The sequence below is a fragment of the Rhipicephalus sanguineus genome, unplaced genomic scaffold (assembly GCF_013339695.2).
Source record: "Rhipicephalus sanguineus isolate Rsan-2018 unplaced genomic scaffold, BIME_Rsan_1.4 Seq970, whole genome shotgun sequence".
Lineage (NCBI taxonomy): Eukaryota > Metazoa > Arthropoda > Arachnida > Ixodida > Ixodidae > Rhipicephalus > Rhipicephalus sanguineus.
This window is the reverse complement of record NW_023616401.1, coordinates 11,189-29,080: the sequence shown is the minus strand read 5'-3', so window position 1 is coordinate 29,080 and position 17,892 is coordinate 11,189. Positions and strand designations below refer to the sequence as shown.

At 43.7% G+C, this 17,892-nt stretch overlaps 1 long non-coding RNA gene across 1 annotated transcript; it reads right to left on the bottom strand.

The window, feature by feature from the left end:
• Positions 1–215: 215 nt before the first annotated feature.
• Positions 216–16,724, bottom strand: LOC119378771 (uncharacterized). The gene is made up of 3 exons (XR_005181058.2): positions 16,596–16,724; positions 10,275–10,397; positions 216–386 (listed from the first exon to the last, which is right to left on the bottom strand). It is a non-coding gene; the product is annotated as an uncharacterized LOC119378771 (long non-coding RNA).
• Positions 16,725–17,892: the final 1,168 nt, after the last annotated feature.

The window sequence follows — 17,892 nt, the reverse complement described above, 5'->3', positions numbered from 1 at the left end:
CTCTTGAAGACCACCAAAAAACTTGTTATTTCATATCATCTGATGGCTAATAATTGAAGATAAGTTATAATCAGCATGCATGTTATGAAAAAAACTTCTCTATACTCCCGACACGATAATATGTCACATTGATATGATGCATTCCTGTTTAAAATAAGTCCTTCTTGCTCTAGTTGTCTACATAAACACATAATCGCAGCAGAAGAGTGTGCAAATGGGTAAAGTCGATGACATTTTTTTTACTCAGCATTGAAGATTGCGTTACGATCTCCATAATGGCATGTAGATGCAGCATTTCTGGCCTCCAGGACAACTGGCGCGCAAATTTTCATGTATGCAGCTGCTCCGGCAAATTCCTTCATCCAAGGAGCAGGCAACCGTCGTTCCTGTATTGTATGAGAATTTAAAATATAACACAGATTTAGAACTATGCGATTTCATACTTGGCTAATTGTTCGATAAATCTTTATGATAAGGAAGCTACGAGAGGGCCGAAACATGGGCAAGGTTTAAGAACTCGTTTTAGTCAATATATCTACCACTCGTAGACGCCCATGGCACAGAGAGACATTTTCGTGAGCATTCACTAAGAAATACTCAATGTTTAGCTGTGCATGAACATATTATTGTAAATAGATATTCTACAGGCATATCGCTGCGGCATCGCGTTTGTCATTTGGTACTTCGAATTGATGCGGCTGGTACTAGCTCGCACCACTGACACGGAATTGTGGAGGGGATAATGGCACCACGGTGGCTTGTTGCGGTAGGATCATCCCACTAAAATGTGCTGCCGTCGGTTTGTATGCCTCCTGATTCATATGTATTTGAATTAAAACCTTCTGTAGAACAATTTTTCTAACAAGGAAATTGCTGTATGACAAAAAAAATTGAATGCGCATTTCTTTATTGATGCCGGAGCTGGCTTTCGTAAACATTCAGGTATTACCAACTTAGTATATCAAGTTTAGAAGTGGTGATTCTTTCGTATTCTTTTACAACAGAATACACCACATTAGAAGAAAAGTCATAATTATTTATCATAATATAATGATAATAATAATCTTTATTGTACATTTCATAAGAAAGTAATACACATAACAGGCCTGCCAAAGCCACATAGGGCTTTTTTCTTCAAACGTGTGCAACTATAAGCTACATTCTGCGCAAGCGCGTGTCGAAACACTGACGGGACTAAAATCACGTAATTCTAATTGTTCTCTCTGTTTTCTTTATTGGAGTATAAGCGTTTTCTCTGGTTTTCTTTCAACTTGGTCGCCTGGTTTTCGCTTACGATTGTTGCTGCTTCATCACGCGAAGGTTACATGTAGGCTAAAGAAGGGTAAAGAAAGGGCCTCAAAGAAAATGTTATTCGCTGTGACACAAAGAATGCTGCGTCATCTAGTCTCGCATGCACGCGTGAAAAACTGTCCTGATGCCTTCAAAACTCGAGAACGCTAAATGCCTTCTTTCTATGTTCGCGTTACGCTTCGAAGCACTTAGCAAAATGCCAGCAAGTTTCACTAGATCGGCATTTCTCACCTAAAAGAAATCCAGGAGGCGCTGTGAAGTTAGGCAACACTGAAAAAGATGGCGGCTACAAGAATGTCTATGTGAGGATTGTTGCTATTGGAAATACTACGTTTTGTAGATTGAGATGTCCAAACGCGCTGTTTTGTCGAAGGTGAGAGTGTCCTTGCTTCCGAATACCTCATTTTGGCTGCCGCGAAGGACGACGTCGAGATGAAATTATTGTTGTCGCACTGTTGGTGCAAACATCTGGCGGGAATTCTAACGCACAAGAAATCCCAGTGCGGCTGCTAGGTGTTTTCACTGAACCTGTGATCTCCGATGCCCGATGCTCCTGCACTGCTGGCCTGTTAATGAGGTGAAAACACTCATTAGCCGTTCTCATCCACTGCTAGGTGAGCGCTGCTTTGCTCTTACGGGCTGTGTCATCAGCAATGCTAACCAACTATTCGGCATTTTTTTTAGGTAGGCGGGCTAACGCAGACGGCAGTTGTCAGTGGGCATCTCTTATCAAATGCTGATTGCCTAGATCATCATGGCGACATGCCACTGTTTTGTAGGGACTTAGTCTGCCAATTACCTATTTGTGTCCGTGTACATGTACAGATCCAAAGGATGAGGCGGTGATGGTACACTGAGCGAAAATACAAAGTTTCACGCTACATATTCGGCGCGGCTACAAGAAGAGGCGGAGAGAAACAATGACTACTGGCTGATAAAAATGACGTCAAGAAACTGCGGATAACCTTAACGCGAAGAGTAATGCGGGGAGCCTCATTCATTTGTTTGTGCGCGCGTGTGTCAGCTGATGCGCATGTTGAGCAGAATTGTGGTGCCCGCAAATTATCCTGTTTACCTGCTGCTATAGCAGCATATTCTTATAAGTGTATGTGTAAATTGGGCTTTTATATTTCTCTGATAGCTACGATGAGAAATCGGCCAGGTGGTGCCACGTACGTTTGTCACAAGTGTAAAAAATCGGGCCCACACCACCCAAAGAGCAAGGAACAAAGCTACTGTTGGTCCTAATGGAACAAACAGCTCTTGTTTTGAGGCCGTCCCCAGTCCGCGTACAAGACATTGACGCGACGCAGCAAGCACGCTGACATCTACACTACGAAGATTGCGTTTTTTTTCCGCCACTGTGGCAAACTGGTTAGTGCTTGACTGCTGACCCGAAAGACGCATGTTCGATCCAAGTTGCGGAAGTCGCGTTCCGATATACGCGAAATGCTAGATGCCCGCGTGCTTTGCGATGACAGAAGCCCAGCCGGTCAAGTATTTTCCGGAGCCCTCCACTACGGCGCCTCTCATAGTTCGAGTTGCTTCGGGACGTACCCATAAACCGATTCCGATTCATTCCCACTGTGTTATCCATAGGATTCCTTGATGTCGTTCGAACAGTGCATGAAATTTTAACACAGCCACGTATTACTTGCTCCTGAAGTACCGAGAACAAACACTCGTCGTCAGAGTAACTTTGGCGATATGGAGGTTCGTTAGCTACGCCCGGAAAACGAGAGAGAGAGAGAGAGAGAGAGACAGTGATAACTATTATTTACGCCCGTCGAGAATGACGGGGGAGGAGGCTTTGGCCTCTGTCCCGTTCATCCCCCTAGCCGTCGGCCGGTATCCCTTGGGAGTCGGCGGCGGTCAGGGCGAGACCGATGACTTTACGTTGTTCGTCGGCGTCTTGGCTGCGTAACAAGGCCTCCCAGGATTCTACGTGTCTGCTTGGATCGTTGTAGGAAGGGCAGGTCCAGACAATGTGCACTAGACCTGCAGTGGTATTACAGTGCGCACATTGCGAATTAAACACTTCCGGGCGCCATTTACTATACATGTGAAGGTTTGGAAACACCCTGGTTTGTAATTTTCCTCACAGAATTTCCTATTTTTGGTTCATCTGTTTAGCTGCCTCTGCATAGATCTTACGGTGGGATTTATAATGTGAGGCGATTTCATGAAATGTTCTTAGTTCGTCTCCCGTGGAGAGAGGTTGCTCGAGTGGAGGCGGCTAGTCAGGGGCGATCAACCGGAAAGTCAGCCCTCGGGCGATCGCGTGCGCATTTTCGTTCCCCTTCAGACCTTGATGGGCTGGGGACCATATCAGTGAAATTTGCTCTGCGGGTGCTGGTCCTTGTCTCAGAACTTTGGCGGCTGCCGCAGAGATCCTGCCCATATCATAGTTCCCAAAGGCTGACTTAGAGTCGCTAACAATCACTCGTGTACCTTTTTGTGCTATTGCCAGAGCAATCGCAAGTTCTTCTGCTTCAGTTGCGATTGTGTTTTTAAAGGTGCAGCACGAGAGTAGGTCTCCACTCTCGCGAACCACTACCGCTGTTTATGCTCCCCTTCTTTCGTATTGAGCAGCGTCCGTGTAAAGCACGTCGGATCGACCTTCGAGTTTGGCCTGCAGGGCTACAGCTCTTGCTTTGCGTCTGCCTTGGTGAAACACCGGATGCATGTTTTTCGGCAGCAGTTTAACATTGAGTCTTTCCCTAGTTGATTTAGGTAAGCTAGCTGTCTGTCTGGAATACTACGTGGGCTCGAACCCCAAGCGCTCCATGATTTTCTTTCTGGTTTTGCTTCTCAAAGCCTTTGATGCTGTGGATTAACAGGGGAAGCGACAGACAAATAGAAAGCACACTTCAGAGGGCTATAGACATTATAGAAAAGTATCTCAGAGGCTATCTTTCGATCATCACAACAAAGGGAAAGAAGCAATCCCCCTGGAAGGGGTTGTGATAGTGATTTAGGAGTGAATGGCCATGCTATTCCAACCGTAGACACTATTACAATCCAACGGTTGCGCATACAAGCAGATGGAAAAAACACTCAAACTATCCGGATACTAGAAGCTAGTGCGAACCAGACGTGGCGCCTTCTTAAGCGCATTTCTAACAAGAATGCGAGGATGAAGGAAGTCAATCTTTTGAGGTTGGTTCAAGCTTTTCTGATAAGCCATGTACTATACGTTGCCCCTTGTCTTAAACTGGGTAGAGCTGAGACAGATAAAATTGAAGCCAATATAATAAAAGGCATCAAAACTGCATTCGGCCTTCTCCTGAACACCTCTACGGCAAAACCTCTTGGGCTGGGCGTGTCCAATACTTTGGATGAGCTCATAGAAGCCGCCACGACTTCACAGCCCGGGAAACGAAAACTTGAGAAAAGACACTAACCGATCTTTCCGCCTCGCCGACATGCATAATGAAACACAGAAACACTGCCTCGCAAGCATTTCTTTCTCTGCTAACGGCGAATTCATCCGCCAGAACCGGTACCAGACATGCCAAAATGAATGTCATCTGGTACATGAACCTGTTAGCCTGTTTCACACGCTCTCCGCAAGGCGGTGTATTGGCTCAAATTATTCGCGCATACGCCGAGAAAAAATGAGCGCACATGGGTTACAAGCCGTTGATCGCAAGGCTGCTCAATGCGGTGGTGCTATACGACACTAATGGGGTATGAAGTCATTAAAACTTATGTAGCGCTTCCAACAAAATAACGTCTGTGTCGGTCACGCTAGCGACAGGTCTTGATTGTGAGAACGATCATTGAAGGACTGTTGGTAAGGGAATTTTAACATATCTGAAACATTTCGTGTGTCCAACATTTCGTCTTGAGTGTTTTTGCATAGAGAGGAAACGTACAGGAGGCTTTATAGCCTCGTAGTTTGGCGTTTTATTGTCTTTAGGCATCATAAATGTGTAGAACATTTTCAGCTGTTACGTGTTTACCTTTTGTGAGTCAGTGGCTCTATAGAGGTTGAAGGTGAAATAAATTAACAATTAAATACATGAATAAATAAATAAATAAATACATACATAAATAAATAAACAAATAAATAAATAATAACGGTTGTTTTTGTCTGAGGAATGAAAACTGCAGCAACATCAGTGTGCAGCGTACTTCTTCACCGCGCACTTTACCATTCGAACACACACACACACACACACACACACAAGGAAAACATTTACTGCGACACTTTTCATTATCTGTCGTTGCTATTTAACCATTGTCTAAATCGAGTTCTGGCTATTTTTTTGCAAGGCCATATTGCTGAAATTTGTTATAATGAACCTAAACTGTTTTAGACTATGAGCACACAGAACATACGCTCTAAATGCGACATACCATGGCCATGACGATAACGGCGTTGAATGCGGATTTTCTCTGAAGGCGGTCGGTAGCATAATGCCAAGCACTTTTGTTGTGTCTAATACCTGCCCTTATTGCTACGTGCGCTTACTTCACTACTGTTAAATGATCAGGCTTCACCCGCAAGAAGGCTGTTACCACCGCTGTACCACCGAAGTATAATATATCCCACGAGATTTAGAGAAGCGTGTTCATGGTGTTCAGACACACCAACACTCAGCCACACAACCCGGGAGTGCACCGAGAAGCCACACACATAGACAGCCCACACATTACTAAGTAACCGCACATGTTTCACGCATGCTTCACAAGCAGTGGGAGACATGGCTTGCGGACGAGTAAAAGCAGAGCCAACTAGATTTGCTTGACCAGGCCCAGCGAGGCTCATGTGCCAGCGGAGCCCTAAACTGAGGGTCTGACCATAACTGCCTGAATTTAATTTTTTTTCTGAATAAAGTTTCTTCCTCCTGGGCGCATACTGTGCCTCTATGTTTGTGAAACATCGAGGTTGTTTTCGACGGTTCCGATAAGATTGCGCGCACGGAGCGATTAGTCGGTTTTATCCTGGAGTTAACGTGAGCCCTAGCAGTAACACTGGAATATTGTGTGATTCGTGTAACACGTGCAGCGGACGATCAGATTACCGATGGCTGACGATTGTGAGCGCTCGTTTCAGTGCACAGAGTGCATTGCTTGTACTTTTGGTTACTTGGCGAATCTTCGCTCTCAAAAAATGGCTTCTATATATATTTATTATATAATAATTGTTGTGGTTTAACGCCCCAAAACAACGACATGATTATGCGAGACGCCGTTGTGGAGGGCTCTGGAAATTTCGACCAACTGTGGTTCTTTAACGTGCACCTAATTATAGGTACACGAGCCTCAAACATATTCGCCTCCATCGAAAATGCGGCCGCCGCGGCCGGGGTTCGATCCCGCGACCTGCGGGTCAAATAAGGCGGTTCATTTTGACCAACGTGACCGCCGCCTTCTTCAACGTCACTACCACTTGTCAACATACGATGAACTGCCGTTGTGCCATTTACTAATGCCTAGAAATGAAATGTATCTTCTGTACTGTATAATTAGTTTCTGAGCAATCCTAATTTATAGAGCGCCTGCAACCTACAGAATATTGATTATGCATGTACAAAGCTTCAGGCGCGCGCCTAGGAAAGCTTAACGGAAGTTGCAATCAGAATTTGTTAGAGCGCATTGCACTTTTTGTTAAAGAGACAGCGAGAAGCTGCCTATTGCACACTTTGCCTGCGTTAATTGCACAAAATCCTCTCGTCCCCAGAGTCTCTTGCGCAATGACAATATGGCATTCTTTTGGAACTTCTAGAAGAGTTCCACAACTTAGTCGAGCAATGTCGAAACCGAGGAGACGTATACCTGTGAGAGAGTTCAAGAGAGCGATAAATTAGGTTAATTCTTGGCTGCTCATAATATATTCTTGCGCTAAGCACAATGATGCAGATAAAACGACAAACACAACTGGACAAATTCGTTGTCGTCGTCTGTGTGTTCCCGTTCTTGTCTTTATTGCACGAATAAACTAATAATGTGGGAGCGCAAGTCTTTAAGCAAACTGCTGAATAGCAACAGGCCCAACAATAGAACTAACTAATGTATCCAGGTATCTTATTGTAGAAATGGTAAGTTTCGTGTCGCATACACTTAGTTTTGTAGCACTTTGAATATGTATCTCAAATAATTGTCTCAGTATCTTGTATCTTGTGCCAGTTGATTTGCAATGTATTTAGGCCAATCCGTGTCGTTATTTGTGCCGTATGTTTGGCGTGGTGTAAAAACAGACAGATTGTGGTAGCGACAGCAGCTAGCGAAACAGCGTCACTCTATCCGCTTAACTTCTACTTTGGTTCCACTTTATATTTCACAGCGCCGTCTGAGTACCGGTGGAACTTGCTTTTGACGCTATTACTGTCGACTGCACTCATTTTTACTTTGTGCTTTCTTTTTGCTCTCCCGGCATTCCTGTTTTACTACCATTTAGGTCTGCTGAAGAAATTGTAGTTGATAAACAACAGAACAAATAAGAATTCTTGCACAGGCTGAACAAAGCAACCAAGGAGGTGCAGGATAGTGGCCATCTCTGCGGTACTTTTTTTCACACTGCGTGTTCGTTGTGCAACAGCTCGTTTTTCACATGATGTACCAACAATTACACAACAAATGAGTACTATAGTTTATATTTAGCACCCTCATCGCCTGTTCTTGTAACCACTTTCATTGCTCTATTTTTGCTTTCTGCGATACATGGCAGCATGAGCGAAGATGTTAGCCAGTTTTATGAAGCAAGGAAGTCCAGTACATGCTCCATAAGATGCACCTGCATAAGATGTACGGCTTCCAGCTGCGCATTTGAGATGGCATGGCTCCTTTGTATGAGTGGTCTCTTAATTAAGAGCAAAATAAGGAAATTCATCAATGATTGCGAGATACTGACGCCTTCATCGCAGTGAGTGGCAACAGCTCGAGTACCACGGACCGATCAGTTAATAGATACCGGATATATTCCCATGTGATAGCTTTGACGGGCGTGCGCTCTTATCATTTGTGCCTCCCGCTCGTGTTTACATGCGTAAAACTAGGCGCCTAGTATGATCATGCTTGAATGATGCTCTCGACTTGACGTGTTTATAAGGGTGTCAGCCTGAACACTAACAGGCATAAACAGCGCGCGGCACCGAGCCTCGAGTGTTCTTTCCTGTGACCCGCCGAAGCGGCAGCTGCTCCCATAGAATTTACCGCCGCGGTATTAGGACGCAAGTTGCGCCCGTTAAAGTGGTTGCCCCAAGACAATCTTCAAGTCCCTGCTCTAATAGTCACAACATGCGTCACAATATAAATATGGAAGTATGAGACTATATGGTTTCCTTAAGCACTTGTGGAGCGTGCTGAGCGCCCTATCTTCAGGAAAACCAGGGGCACAAACTAGGAAAGTCTTGGCAAACGTATCGACAGAACTGTTGAAATCAATAAATGCTTTGAATTCAGAAAATATTCATATTAGGCAAAATATTTCTATGGTCGGTGAGTGTATGTGATAGATAGATAGATAGATAGATAGATAGATAGATAGATAGATAGATAGATAGATAGATAGATAGATAGATAGATAGATAGATAGATAGATAGATAGATAGATAGATAGATAGATAGATAGATAGATTGATTGATTGATTGCATTTTAATCATAACACTGGAGGTGTTAGCATTGTGCTTCGACTGGCTTGCTACTTCAGGTGTCGGGCGATCACTATGGCATATACAATGATCATACCCACACGGATAATACGTAGAGTCACACACACATATATATACACGAAAGAGTAATTCGTAACTGTTGTGTCATATAATACAGATACATAACGGGCCAGCACTGTGCAGTGGTCCGTATTGGTTTCTACTGCGGCAGATTCCAAGCTAACTCTGATACCGGAGTATAGCTGCATGCTGTCTTGAAAAAATTGATATCAGTATGTTCATGCTCACTCCGCTGCCAGAAACGCACATGTCCCTATATCTAAAAGCGTATATTAGCCGATCACTATTGATGCGTCTTTCCAGACGAGGCGCAGTGCCCAGGTGAAAGCGATTGTAGGCATTGGCATTTATTGATTTTTTTACGCTCGCTCGGGTTGATATAGTAGGAGCTCGCCCATGCACGTGTAAATGTTTACTCGGAAATGTTGTGGCCTACATCATCCGTTTCGGAGCGCTCACGACAGTAACTGTGCTCTCCGCGTCAAATGAAACCCGTACAATGGCAAGCATTCGCAACGGTATGGTGCGCGTCGTCTAGTTATCACCATGAGAAGGAGCGCATATATGCGCAGGGCTGCCGAACCGGATGCGCGCGCCTGGCCATGGTGATGACTGGAGGACGCGCTTTATATCACTGCGAATGCTTGCTGCAGTTCGGGTTTCATTTGAAACCGATATTACGTGTTCTTCTGGCTTCGCAGATTTCGCAGCCAATTATTGGTCACAGTTGTAAAAGCAACGCAACTTCTCGTTTTAGTCTGGGTGTGTGTAAATGCTTCCTAATGGCGTCAGGTGTAATGAACTGTTATTACGGAATCGTGCCTCTTTTGTTTCATGCACGCTCTTTCTATAGTCTTGTTGCACACTAATGTGTAAATGTATTACAAATCTGCCATTAACATAAATGAGCATTGTTTTATAATTTTATTGTACCGTATACACGATTCGACAAATTTAGTGTTGGCAAATATAACTGAAGAATTCAGCTGCCATTTTCGCCCCTGTATTATCAAAATTAGAAGTACCCCTTTTAAACAGAAATTCCGTCATTCATCAGCGCCGTAGCTGTTTTCATCGGCATAGCGGCATTCATCAGCGACGTCAGCGGCTTTCGCTGTGCTTAGTGTACAAACGTGATCTATGCCCTTTGTTCGCAAGGTGTAAAACACGTCGATATTTCGCACCTCTCAACTCTGAAATTTAACCGATAGAACTGATAAGATTGTGTTAAACAAAAGTACTTTCCTCGCAAGGTACTACTATGAAATATGGCTGCGTCTTACTGAGGTCGCAGCAAACAGTGATGCCTTTACAGCCATACACAAACACCATTTGCTTCAAAGGGCAGAGGAAAAACGGCAAGCATACATGCCCGCTTGACTGGCAAGTTCTTGCAGTCCACTGTGCTGCAAGAAAAGTTTAAAAAATGTCAAAACATTGTTGTAGAAAAGCAGACAACACCATCGAAAAGCTACTTTGCCGAAGATGGCACATAAAACTAATTTAGTTTCAACTTCGTAGATATGATATTCACTTTTACGCCATAACAAAACATGCCACGCAGATTTTGTTCTTCTATATTACCAAACGGAGCTCTATTGATTGCATAAAAGTTGCCCGCTTTGTTTACAAGGTAGGCTGCCAAGGTAGGCTGCCAGATAGGCTGCCAGAGTATCAGTTCTTATATAGCCAAAGGCTTATGACAAACGCTTCATTAGGTCTTTTAAAGAAAATAATTAAGCTAACCTCACTTCATTTTGAGAAATAAATCACTCCTATTTGTTCAATCGATACGTTCCGTTTTCAGATACAATAGACTACTACTCACTTTATGGCACTGTGTGTCATTGTAAATGAAACGTGAAACATTAGCGCAGTTTGCACTAAGTCCTTCAACGCTGGGTCACAGCAGAACTCCTGGACACGTTTCAGGTTCTCTTGTTCACCATCTATACAGAATGCTTGGACGCTCACTGAGGTCGTGCCGGGTTAGGATGACGAAAATTTTTCATATGTACTACTCACGGCAAACCTCCATTTTGACAACTCTGCTGTAAGACTGTTTCTGTTAGCTGGAGTGATATATACTAGGCAACAATGTGCTCAAGGGTAAACTTGTGGCCAGTAAACTATATTTCGGCGGAAGGCTACGCGCTGGCCAATATATCACGTGTCGCTGTCCTTCGAGAGCAACGCTTTCATTGAGATACGATCAAATTGCGCCTGTTTGACGTTCCTTCAAAATGCCGTGCTCCTGTCTTTTGAAGAGCATACTTATTTATACGTCAAAATTGCGCAGAAGCACTGCTTGCAAAGTCTTCTTCCTGTAACAAAAGATGTTGACACGTAGTTGTGATTGTAAAGGTCATAACAGAGAAACCGATTCGGCTTAACGATATAATGGGTGATGTTGTGACCAGCACAAATAAAAGCTCACACTGGAATAATAGCAGCGAGTGTGGATAAAAATTCCTGGCGGCAAAGTGTTCTGGTGACCAAATTTGTAAATTTTCGTAGGCGAACAAATTTATTTTGTTGAAATAAGTTTCTGGAACGTTGTTGAAGTGAACTAACATTGTCATATGGGCCTCAATTCCGCGCATAGCGTAAGTCCTATCAAAACCAAGACTGGTGACAGGAGCCTCGGTTTCATCCTTATCTGGACACACCCCGTTTCTCATATTGGAGTCATGATTGTGTCAGCTAAGTCAGGAATTAAATTTCCAATTTGGCACCGAGAGTAGTGAAAAAATGGCCCCCAGCGCCACCCAACAGAAATGTGAGTCATCCAATCTGTAGAGGTAAAAAAATTCAGGCGCCCTTGCCCTATCGGAAAAAGGGTGGCAAACGAAGTTTGGCGTGAGCGTGCCTACTGTACTAGTTTTCGTTCTTTCTTCCTCAATGTGCAATGTTCCCTCCTAATTGGTTCCATACTCCTTGCCAGGAATCAGACCATAATCCATGCGCCTAGCATCGCAACACATTTGCTGCAGGCAACAATAAATGACATGCGGTTGTATCCGACCAGCAATGAAATGTGGAACGTCGGTAACCTCGACAAAAGGTATGATCGCCGTATGAGAAACAGCTTATCGCCGACCAGCCCAGAGAGTGTCAGTTATTTAAAAAGAGCGCATACAAATGCGCATGTGAGCGGCACACATTCGATGGTCGCATTTCTGCTGGCCCACGTGATGTTTTCTTCTGCATGCGTGTTGTCAGCCGCCGACAGCGGAGAAACGATAGCCATGGGAGCACGACGCCCAGCGGCAGCAGATTACACGAATGAAAAGAAAAATAATTCCACCGTCATAGGAGTCGGTATAACACGAAAGTGAACCGTGTCTTCACAGGAGTATTTGTTGTTTATTGTTTGTAGTACATCGATGTGTAAGAGCTTCCACAATGTATGTTTGGTGTTTGGCACTATAGCGGCTCGTGACAAGTATGCACCCACGTTAAAGCCTAGTGGCACATTCCATCCCGACGACTAAAGTCCGTGATCATGATTTAACCCTCGTGGTGCGGAATTTAGCATGCTCCTGGACACAGCATATGTTACATGCCGCGCAATGATGGCATTAACAAGCACATAATTCACACTGGCACTAGATATGCAAGGCCTTTGTCCATCCATAACAAGTACAGCATAGCAAGAGGGCGGGAAAGGGAAGTGCGGGTGCGGAGGAGGGAAAAGAGAAAGAAAGAAAGTAAAACACAGCATAGAAACACAAAGCGAGAAATAGACAGAACAAAATGCAGAAAGATAAAGAAGACGATAAAGAGAGTATCAAAGAAAGAAAGAGAAAGGAATAGAGAGCGAGGCAAAGAGACAGAAAAGAAGAGGAAGCGAGAAATACACAGAGAGAGAGAGATAGAGAGAAAGAGAGGAAGAAAGGGAAGGAAAAGAAAGAAACATAGAAATGCCGAGGAAGAAAACAGACATAGAGAAAAGGAGAAATAGAAACACAGACAGAAAAAACACACAGAAAAAACAGAGAGGGCAGACTACCTAGGTGCCCATTAGCTCCGCTTCCTCTTTGGCATTGCGCCTATAGTGCAAGTAACGCTAAAGTTTTATGAGCGATTGCGTACTCTAAAGGGCAATTTCATTAAGAGTATTATTGTTAAACAAAAGCGAATTAATCCTGATAAAAACCGCATGTACTTTCATTTTTTTTACTCTTCCCGCCATAATAATTGTCATTGCGTGCAGTAAGCATTGTTGCGGGCGTCGCAACACTGTTTGATTTAGGGCGTAGATGAAAACACTCTGTTTTGCATATTTCTGCTCGCTTTCCAGAGAAACCGCTCTAGGTTTGGATACCTATGACGATACGCTTTCTATTGCGGTAAACAACAGAAGGGCGATGAAGGACGCTGCCTTGAAAGAGCAACAGGGATATTGCACAGCTGTAGAAAGGCACTGTTATGACACAAATGCTGTTGTGAAGCAAAAAGCTTTTTGGAGCATCTGTGCAACCCTGCGAGCCGTAGAACGCCCTTATTGAACATGAAAAAGCAGCAAATGCTTATGGCCAACAATGCTCAACGGCGAACCTTACGAAAATATCGCTTGAAATCAGTGGTCAAAGAGGGAAGATCTCTAGTTCGAATGACTGTTTTGAAGGCCACGCAACTCGCAAGCGTTGCGTGCAGCACCAAATTTCAACGCTTTTAAGAAACGAGCCATTCAGCGTTGCTAAAAGGAGTTGGTTGTTTGCAAAGCCCTTGTTGCTGAAAAATTATTCACTGATAATAAAAAACAAAGAGGAAAAGTACCGGCCATATGCAATTCAGGGACACTCTGAAACTTACATTTCTGCTGATGTTTCATTGAGCTATTTTCAATAAAGTGATGTTATCAACACATCCGACCACCCACAGAAGTAGAAAATTCATAAGGAAGTAACTAAATATATGACAATAATATTATTACTCTTTTGTCACCACTTCTTTCCACCTTTGGAACAGAAAACGTTTTCATGTTTATAATTTCGTTCGGGTTCATTCGCACCTTGTAGCATGTGAACTCGCTACACGACATCCTGCTTGGTAATTTTTTTTTTATATTGAAGCTTCTTACAACAGCAATAACGTCTTGAATATAAGATCCGTGCAAGATATATTTAATTTTTCTTAAAACATATGATTGTTTCAAATACCTTGCTTTCAACAAAATGAAGATATTGTCACAACGTCCTCACGGTGACGCCTTCCGCAGGGGAGGCATCAAATAAAGATTCAACTCTTTAATGGCGACGAAATTGTGTACAGCAAAGCAAGGGCCACGGTGCAACGACAGAGACGGGCACAGTCATCGGTCAGTGAAAGTTTCTACTGAGGATAAAATGGTTGGCCCTTAAAGCATGAGTCACTGTGAATACTAGCCTAATCTCTGGTGCTTGCGCGCTCTTGAGATCGTAGATTATGGTGTACAAAAAGTACAATAAGAAAGATAAGGAAATTTGGGCAGATCCCACGCATTATGAGAATCAATTTCATGCGAAGTGGCAATGAATCGCTCCCTATGCCGCATTTGTTTTGCTTGATAATATCATTCCAAGGTGGATCGATGAATTTGTATAAATTTAGTAATGCTGGGAATATCGAGGTGTTACCAGGCACATCGACTACAGAGAGGCCTAAACGGTTACTTGACGTACGGCATGAAGCCGTAAATGGCGTTAGAGCAGAGATGTCAATTTTATCAAAACGAAGTGCACGCAATGGTGGAGTGATATGCTTATAAAAAACAGCGGTCGTTGGCGTATTCCTCTGGCGTCGAGAAACGCTTGACTATCACTTTTTGAGTTATAGAGTTACATATGCAATGTTGATTACATTTTTATGAAAGCTCAGCAAACCCTGCAAGCTCAATTCGGTTTTCCTCGATATAACACCTGTATAGGGTCTTTTTACAAAGTAGTTTCCGGTACTGGCGTAGCACTGCGGCTGAATACTTGACTGCCACTCAGAATGCCTGGCTTCATTTCCGGCTCGAACCATGACTTTTGTTCTTTGCGTTCATCGGAGTTTTTCTCTCACCGACAACGCCGCCGACGCCGACAGCAGATTTTCCGCGACACAGGCTCTTTAACTCTATCACGTTGAGATACCCAAAGTCTTTTCTCACCGTTTCTGGGCAGATATAGACTGAATCACACGCGACGCAAACCTGCAGTCCACAGGTCGTGGTATGCGGGTATGCCCAGCACGTATTTGAGAGAAGTGTTTCCTGCCGCAAAGCGGACATGCATGCCGTGTTATTCGTGCAATGATCTGTTAATCACGTTTGTTATTACCGATGCGCTTGTTTGTTAATTTTGGTATTTACCAAGTTAACGATACGACCACGGGAGGGCCTGGGCCCAGGCGGATAGATAGATAGATAGATAGATAGATAGATAGATAGATAGATAGATAGATAGATAGATAGATAGATAGATAGATAGATAGATAGATAGATAGATAGATAGATAGATAGATAGATCCGGTCAAAGCGTCTCTGGTTTGCGAAGGAATGTGACGCATTTATAAAATTTAGAAGCCATTCTACTCTGTGACGATGGGTGATGAAGCTGCACAGCACCACTGCACAGAAGTTACATAGACTTCTCAACGAACGCCCAACTTCATTTACCATCTTCATCTGCTGTGGGCGCATCTTAATCTGCTTTGGGTGCGGGTACAAGGCATTCATATGGATGAGATGTATTCATCTTCTGCAAGCATGCGTAGCGCGGTGTTCAAGAAACTCGCGTTGAGTGTGTTGAAGAGCGAAATGAAATCCAGTCGTGACAGGAAAATATACCTCGTCTTATTCATTTCTTCTTCAGATTTCCTGTCTCCTGACACGAAGAAATCGAACCAACGAGTCATATGTAGCTTTGCTGTTAAATATCTATAAAAGCCTACAACACTATACCTGGCGTGGCTTGCAATGATGAATAACGCGTCTAAAAGTTTCAACCTGTCGAATTAATTGGCAGTGGCAACAAAAGCAGTACGAAATGTTAAACAAGTTGTCATAAACATTTCACTCACGACTACAAGAATAGATAGCTCGTTGCAGTGGCGAAGGTATAAAAACTTCTAAAGGTTCAATATCATTTTGAAAATGAAAACCAAAGAGCATCGATTGAATGAGCCCCTGTTTAATAGGAACAGAATGAAATAATGTTCAATCTATAGAAAAACTGTGTTGTCATGCATACCGCGATGTGTGCATGATTTGCGATTCTAGAAAGACAACGTCTAACAATTAAATTCATACTGCACAGTTTTCATGAATGGATCCCTACAGTTGCTCAAGGCTAGTGCATCGGCCTAAAAAGGGATAGGAAATGCTAGTTGGGTGAGAAAAAGCTTTTCTTTCCCCTCCCTTCTTGAAAATGCGACTCCCGAGCAAGTGGGAAAAATGGAAAACATGTAAAAGTGTCACAAGTCGTCTCTAAACGTGTCCACTTTTTGCGATGTATTTATTGACTGAGCGCCACGTAGTGACAATTATGTAGTGAAGGTACATTGAGATGACGCTTCAGTAGGGCTGCTCAGTATTATTTGTCTTTCCACAGAATACAACATAATAGTGTTCTACTCACCAAGAACGCTTGAAAAACAGCACAAACCAAATAGGAAAAATAAAGACATGACAGCCTGGATAACGTGCTTTGCTTAACGCTTTATGAACTGAAAAGGTGTGGTACAATGCGGCTGTTCGAGCCTGCACTACTTCTTTTGGTGTTCTTTTATTCTTTGTGACAAAATATACTCTCGACTATTCACAATACATTCCAGCATACAGTACTTTGGACATTTTGCCTGCCCTTGAGCAGACAAAGCCATGAGCTCTTTGTATTGGAGGCGTAATGCTAAACGAGGATTATTTTAGGCTCTTTATGCTAGGGTAGCATCTGGAGGAAATTCAAATCGTGCACTTTTCGTATATATTTCCCATTGCACTATGTATTGGCCACGATCAAAAAACGACCTTGCTTCTTTGAAAACTCGCTTTTACGACTAGCAAAGTGCTGCGCATAAACAAGTCACTACGTAAGAAGGCTATTTTTTGAACCATCATTGAGTAAATAGGTGAACTTGGTGGGAGCGCACGGCATGAAATATGTTTCGGCATAGCAATGTATATTAAGGAAAACTGGATTACAAATATAGTCAAGTGAGGCTCTAGAGTTAATAAAATTACTTACTTCGGAAAGAGGTTTTAATTTATCATTACGAGACCACACCAGTTTATGTTTCGAACAAAAATGTTTATATTGTAGCGTTAGCTACACTGGCCGAGCCGGGGTGGTTTCGCTTGCCCGTACAAGAGCCGCGCTGAGTATGCACGAGGAGCAGTGATGTCAAAAAGATGGCGAACCGGAACACTGGAGGAGGAGGATACAACGTTTATGAATAAGAAAAAGAATGAAAAATAAATAAAAATAAAAGGAGGGGAAATTTCAAGGGTGGGTTCCCCATTCCTGGACAACAGTGGCCGCCGCTGTTCGCCCGGCTTGATCCAGGAGACCTCTTTGGGTCTTCAGGTCAGTTCGGGCGAGGACGGCCTCCCAAGGCTCCCCCAGTATTGTGAGTATCAGAGGTGACTGTGCCTCCATAGGTTTGCTCTGACATTCCCATGTGACGTGCTGCGGCGTCGGTCGCGACTCGCACCACGGACATTCGGAACGCTGGAACACTCTAACACTATGAGCCCGAGGCTGCGGGCGGGCTGATCGCGTCCCTGTCGCGTGTGCAGCGTCGACTGACCGAGTGCGTCCACTGTGCCACTGTATGAACGAGCAAACTGCGCCACGGGCTACCACAGGTGATAGCATCCCTCTCTGTCGGGAAGATCTGTGAAGTCACGGCGGGAGTGCGCAGGCATTCTCTTCGCTA